Source organism: Puma concolor, chromosome C1, assembly GCF_028749965.1.
Source record: "Puma concolor isolate L17-30 chromosome C1, mPumCon1.1.hap2, whole genome shotgun sequence".
NCBI classification, from domain to species: domain Eukaryota; kingdom Metazoa; phylum Chordata; class Mammalia; order Carnivora; family Felidae; genus Puma; species Puma concolor.
This window is the reverse complement of record NC_141674.1, coordinates 97355616-97362567: the sequence shown is the minus strand read 5'-3', so window position 1 is coordinate 97362567 and position 6952 is coordinate 97355616. Positions and strand designations below refer to the sequence as shown.

Sequence of the window (6952 nt, the reverse complement as noted above, 5' to 3'; positions counted from 1 at the left end):
ACTCACCTATAAATAATTACTATAGACTAAACTGCATTCCCCCCAAATTCATACAGATCGGAAGCCCTAACCTCTAAAGTAACTACATTTGGAGAAATGGCCTTTAGGAGGTAATTAAAGTCACATGAGGTCAAGCTGATCCAACAGGATTAGTATCCTTATAAGAAGAGATAAGAGCTCTATTCTCTCTCCACTCACAAAGAACAGATCATGTGAGCATGTAGAATGATGGTAGCCACCTGCAAACCAGGACAAGGGGCTTCAGAATGAAACGTGCCTTGCCAACACCTTGATCTTGGACTTCTCAGTCTCCAGAATTGTGAGAAAATAAATGTCTACTACTTAAGTCAACTAGCCTGTAGCATTTTGTTATGGCATGCTGAGCAGACTAAGGCAATCACCTTAAAAGCAAGTGATGTAAATACTAATCAAGACAGAGACTGATAGCATGTTTTAAAGAAAAAAAAACAAAACAAAACCAAAAAACACAGACACCTGGGTGGCTCAGTTGGTTAAGCACCCAACTTCGGCTCAAGTCATGATCTCATGGTTCGTGGGTTCGAGCCCCGTGTCAGGCTGTGTACTGACAGTTTGGAGCCTGGAGCCTGCTTCAGATTCTGTGTCTCCCTCTCTCCCTGCCCCTCCCCAACTCACACTCCGTGTGTGTGTGTGTGTGTGTGTGTGTGTGTGTGTGTGTGTGTGTGTCAAAAATGAATAAACATTAAAAAAAAAAAAAGTGGCCCAAATACAAGCTGTTTACAAAAAACTCAATCCAATTTCAACAACAGAATAGGTTGCAAGGGACAGAAAAGGGTATGCTATGCAAATGTTAATTTAAGAAAGCAGGAGTGATATCAATATCTGATAAAGTACACTTGAAAACAAAGAAAATTACAAAGGACAAATAGGGATATTATAAAATAAAAGGATCAATCTACCAGGAAAACATAGTGAACCCTAAAGTGTATGCACCAAAAAACAGAACCTCAAAATATAGGAAGCAAAACCTGACAAACCTGAAAGGGGAAATAAACAAATCCACGATTAATAGTTGGAAATTTCAATACTCCCCTCAGCAACTAACAGAACTACTAGAAAGAAAATCAGCAAAGATGTAGAAGATCTAAACAAAAGTAATCAACAGGATCTCTTTGATATAAACAGAACACCCCAACCAACAGCAGAATACCCAATTTTTTTTCAAGTACCTATAGATTCACTGAGAGAGATAACAGCCCTGGGCTATAAAAGAAACCTTCACAAATTTTTAAAAATTGAAATCCTATATACTATATTCTTTTATCACAATGGAATCAACTAGAAACCAATAAAAGAGGGGCACCTGAGTGGCTCAGTCAGTTGAGTATCCAAGTTTGGCTCAAGTCATGATGTCACAATTCGTGAGTTCGAGCCCCACATTGAGCCTGCTGCTGTCAGCATGGAGCCTGCTTCAGATCCCCTGTCCCCCTCTCTCTGCCCCTCCCCCATTCATGCTCTCTTTCTCAAAAATAAACATTTTTTTAAAAATACACAAAACTTAATGAAAGTGAAAGTACAACACACCAAAATATGTGGGATGCAGCTAAAGCAGTACTGACAGGGAAATGTATGGCACTAAATACTTACGTTAAAAATAAGGAAAGGTCTCAAATAATCTAAGTTATTACCTCAAGAAACTAGAAAAAAAACAATAAACCCAAAGCAAGCAGAAAGAAGGAAATAAAGATAAAAGCAAATCAATGATAGTGGGAGAGGCCAAAAGGGAAAATTAAACAAAGAGCTGGTTCTTTGAAAACATATCATTGAAATTGGTTAACCTCTATCTACAAAGACTAATAGACAGAAGTCATAAATCACCAATATCAGCAATGAAATAGGAGATATCACTATAGATCCAGCAGCCATTAAAAGAATAAGTAAATATTAACAAATTTACTACCTTATACTTATAGATTCAATAATTTAAAGGAAAATGAAAATTCTCCAAAAACCACTCAAATAAGATGAAATAGATAATCTGAATAATCCTATAAACCTTAAGGAAATTAAAATTGTAGTTTAAAAACTAAAAAAAGAAATCTCCATGCTTAGAAGATTTCACTGGAAAATTTTATAAACATTTAAGGAAAAATTAAAACCAGTTTTTTGCAACCTGTCAATCTCTTCTATAAGACAGAAGAGGAAGGAACATTTCCCAACTCATTTTATAAGGCCAACTGCTACCTTTTCATTTTTGTTCACACTAAAACTGGGGCATGAATGTTCAAACTATTACTACATGCATCAACTCAAGATGAACATCCAGGAGATTATGCTGAATGAAAGAAAAGCCAATCCCCAGAAGTTACACATGGCATTTACATAACATTTACGAAATGACAAAATTGTAGAAATGGAAACCAGATTAGCAGTTGCTGGAGTTAGGAAGATGGAGGGCGAGAAGGAAGTTGTAAGGCAAGTATGCTTTTAAGGGGCAACTGAAAGGATCCCGGTGAAGGAACAGTCCTACAGCTTGTCTATGAGGGTGAATACACAAACCTACACAAATGATAAAACTGTACAGAAGTAAACACATACACACACACATACACACAAGTACAAGTAAAACTGGATAAGACTGATGGATTGTATTAATGTTAATATCCTGGTTGTGATACTCTACTGTAATTTGCACAACATGCTACCATTGGGGAAAGTTGGGGAAAAGATACATGGGATCTCCATTATTTCTTAGAACTATATGTGGATTTAGAGTTACATCAATAAAAATTTCAAGGACACATAAAACAGTAATTGCTATCTAGGTTCACACCCTTACAGTCAAAAGGGTAAAGACAGAGCTGGGCAGGGTGGGGTTTACCTACCGCTGTCAAGTCAGTTCATACTAATGGTAAGAAGGAAGATTCCAAAAACAACATGACTTCTTTGGGAGCGCACAGTACACACCCAGGTCACCAAATCCTAGATCAGACAATCAGTAGGCAAAACCAAACCCAAACACACACAGATTGAAAAACCAAAAAACAAAAACACAACAGCCAAGGCAGTTATAGACCATAGAGTATAATGAGAACAAGAGTAGACCAGAAATACACAAAACAAAGAACCTTAAGTAGTCACAGAGTCCTAGCCCCTTACATCTGGTTGATTGCATGCAGATACTGTCCACTTCTGATTTCCTTCCTAAAATAACCAGAACTCTGAGATCTACTCAACTAAAATAATTATTGGCACCCATTATTATAATGGCAGTACAGGTCCCTATTCTTTAAAGATTGGTTACTTCCTACCTGCTGTGGATAAATTAAAAAAAGCGAAGTTTGTTTAAATGCTATATTAAGAGTATGGCCCAAGTGCTCAGTACAAGCTTGACACATAACATTTACTAAATAGAAATGAGGTATAGAATAATTTACCAATGAATCAATAAAAGTCAGTGGACCTTTGTCCCGTAAAAAGATACGCTCACAGAAATTTTACATGCAGCTTCAGAGGATTCCTGAAGGCCCTAGAGACCAGATTTTGCGAAACTTTGGTTTAGAGTCTCCATCTTGAGGAACATACTCCAGAAATTTAGGTCATTTGCTCCCCCCCCCTTTTTTTTTTTGAGACAGAGATAGAGAGTGTGTGTGTGCATGTGACAGGAGAGGGGCAGAGGGAGAGGGAAAATCTTAAGTGGGCTCCACAGTGGGATGTCACAACCATAAGACCAAGACCTGAGCGGAAATCAAGAGTCAATGCTTAACCAGCTCAGCCACCCAGGCGTCCCTTCCTTCCTTTTTTCCTTCCTTCACTTATTTGAGAGAGAGAGAGAGAGAGAGAGAGAGAGAGAGAGAGAGCTAGCGCACATGCGCAGGACTACAAGTGAGGGAGGGGTCAACTGCCTCTTTAAAGAAGAGGGTCAGGTAAGGTAATTTCTCAAAGTCCTCTCCAACGTTATTATTTAATGATTCATACCCTGGTCAAACCCCTGATGGGATTACCTCTTTCACTGTCAAATAAATGGCACAGATTTTTAACTGAACATTTGATTTATTTAACAGAATCTTTAAACATACCTACCATCTGGGACAGGTTTTGAAATATAAGTTGGAAGCTACAGAAACCATGGAAATCTTTTGTGGATTGTTAGTAAAGTCAAAAGATCATTAAGTAGAAAACACAAAGCACACTAGCCTCGGGGGGAAAAAGGTCAACACCACGATGCTGCACTATGCCAGACTGGTTAGAAAATATGTTCAATTCAGTTCAGTTACAGCAAAAATACATCTCAAAGCAAATGCTGCAGCCTTCTCCAAAAACAAAAAAAGTTTTAATCTAGAAAACTCATTAAAAATATATGGAGGAAATGAATTTGGTACATAATACATCAAGAGATGTGTAAGAGCTCATAAACTTTTCCAGGTCTCCCAAAGCAATCTTTATTGACCATCAGCATAAAAGGCACTCCCCAGTGTACGGACCTTTGACTTGGATTCCTTGAGCTGCAGTGTAGCTTTTTGAGTAGACCTGAAAGTGAATTACTGATAGAGACTAGATCTTCCAGAGAAACTGTAAAATGCCCAACATGGATCAACTGACTCTATCCTTACTGAATTCCTCACCCAAAGCCTTCACGATGGCCTACTGAATTCCAAAAACTTCTCTTCTATCTGGAAAACTGCAGGATTATTCAAACTCCCTTCCATATAACTTTTTAGAAATGTCATCTATTCTGTTTTTTTTTTAAGTCTGTTTTTCTTTCACCTGGATGAAAGAAATGGAGTTATGAAAATAAGTGACAATATATTTAATCCACAAGAATGTTTACCAAATAGAATTGGGTCACTGTCTTGGCAGTGAGTTTCTAAATCTATAGCCCTTGTGTTCAATCTCTTTTTTTGGCCCTTCGTTTGCTGCAATGTTGAAAGGGTGACAATAAAGCAGTGAAGCAACTAACGAGCCAGAATAGAATTCCTTAAGGCAGGGGCCATGTTTCATGTCCGAATGCTAATAGGCTGGGCTGTGCTCACAGAACCACTCGGTCTCAGGGCTAGCAAGGGTTGAAGGCTTGCCACAGTCCAGCCAAAGCTGAGATTCCTTTGCAGCAACTCCAGTAAGAGGACCTTCCTCCTCTGCTTGACACTGCCAGCGTCTGGGACACGCTGCTGCTTTCTGAGACTGCCCACTCCATTCTCACAGCTCTGGCTGTTAGAAAGTTCTCTTACAGTGGGTACAAATCTGTCTCTCTGCAACTTCCACCCACGAGTTCTAATTCTATCCCTTGGGACCACACAGAAAAAGCCTAATCCTTCTTCCATCTTCCACATGTCAGCCCTTCAAATATTTGAAGAGAGTTATCAAGTTTCCTATGATCGTTGTGGTAGGCTGAACACATCCTAATCCCCAGAACCTCCAAGAATATTATTTCATATGGCAAAAAAGGACTTTGCAGATGTGATATATTAAGGATCCAGAGATAGAGAGGTTAGCCTGGATTCTCCTGGTGGACCCAAGGTAATCAACAAGGTCCTTGTAAGAGCGAAGTAGGAGGGTCAGAGTGAGCGACGTGAACAAGGCAGCAGAGGCTGGAGTGATACACTCTGAAGATGAAGGGGCTAGAAGCCTAGGAATGCAGGCAGCCTCTGGAGGCTGAAAAAGGCAAGAAATTAGATTTCTCCCCACAGCATACAGAAGGAATGCAGCCCTGCATACCCATGTAGACTTGTGACCTCTGAAACTGTATGGTAATACACCTGTGCTCCTTTATGCCACTAAATCTATGGAATTCATTGCAGCATCAATAGGAAACTAATAGACTCATTCTCCTTCCAAACTGACAGATGTCTTCAACCTCTCTTTAAATGACACACAGTTTGAAGGCTTACCCTTTGGGATACTCCCAATCTTTCTTTTGTCTAAAACCCCATGTGTTTTCTTCATCCTTTCCTTGCAACCTCTTCTCCTGGCCCAAAATAGCTTTAAATTTTCCCTCCCGCAATGATGCCTACAAGCTCTATCCCTTTGATCCACTGGTCCTCACCACGCACATTCTCAGAGTAACTGCTCAATAAACAAGTATTAGGCTGAAATGAAAGAACTGTTCAGAAATCCCAACAGTTTTGATCTTCTAAAAGATTAAAAGGCCTTATACTTCCTCTTCTCTCAACCCAAACTGAGTAATAATAATATAATTTAACCTTCAGGATCCCCAATTTCTTTCCCATCTATAAGTATTTAAGGCATTAGGTTGAGGACTTCTCAATTGAGACTTTCAGTCATACGACTCCTTGATTCATAAAACTACTGTGGAACCTGAAGATAAAAGTAAAAGATCCCTAATATTATGCATAGGACTAACGTTCCCTACTACCGAGTCTCCCAAACTCTACATTTATTTTTAATTATCATGCAAACTGTAGAATTTATCACAAAAAATCATTTAAACCAAAGGATAGCACTAGTTAAGCCAAATGTTTTTACAAAATGTTTAAATGGTTACAGAATAGCTTTAGCTGCCAACATTCATTTCTTCCAGCAAAATAATGATGCAGCAAAAAAAAAATAATACGTGAAATGTCTAACAAATGCACAAGTGGCAATGTAATAAGCACTGTACCAACAGAATGCTTTTTGTATTTTCGAAGGTCATTTTTCCTCCCCTCCATCCACGGAGGCTGAAGCTTAGTGCACTCCAATCATTCTACTCTAGAACTGTAGGAGATCGTAAATGATTTACTATAATACTTTCTCACTGAGCTTCTATGCAGAAGGGCAAACAGGTTTCTAGTTACCCTAATCAAGCATATGCTTCCTTAAATCACTGAGCCCAAGACCTACATTACAGACAATGGGAAATTCAAATGTCTGTTAGACACGGTCCCCAGCTTCAACTTGCTTTCAGTCTTACACAAGAAAATGGCATATTTATAAATAAAAGGAAGAAAAAGAGGAATAAAGACAAGGCAATATA

At 38.8% G+C, this 6952-nt stretch overlaps 1 protein-coding gene across 3 annotated transcripts in view; it reads right to left on the bottom strand.

Moving 5' to 3' along the window:
- Positions 1-6952, bottom strand: part of MAGI3 (membrane associated guanylate kinase, WW and PDZ domain containing 3) — a 250064-nt gene that overhangs the window by 215942 nt on the left and 27170 nt on the right. The gene's annotated exons all lie outside the window — the stretch shown is intronic.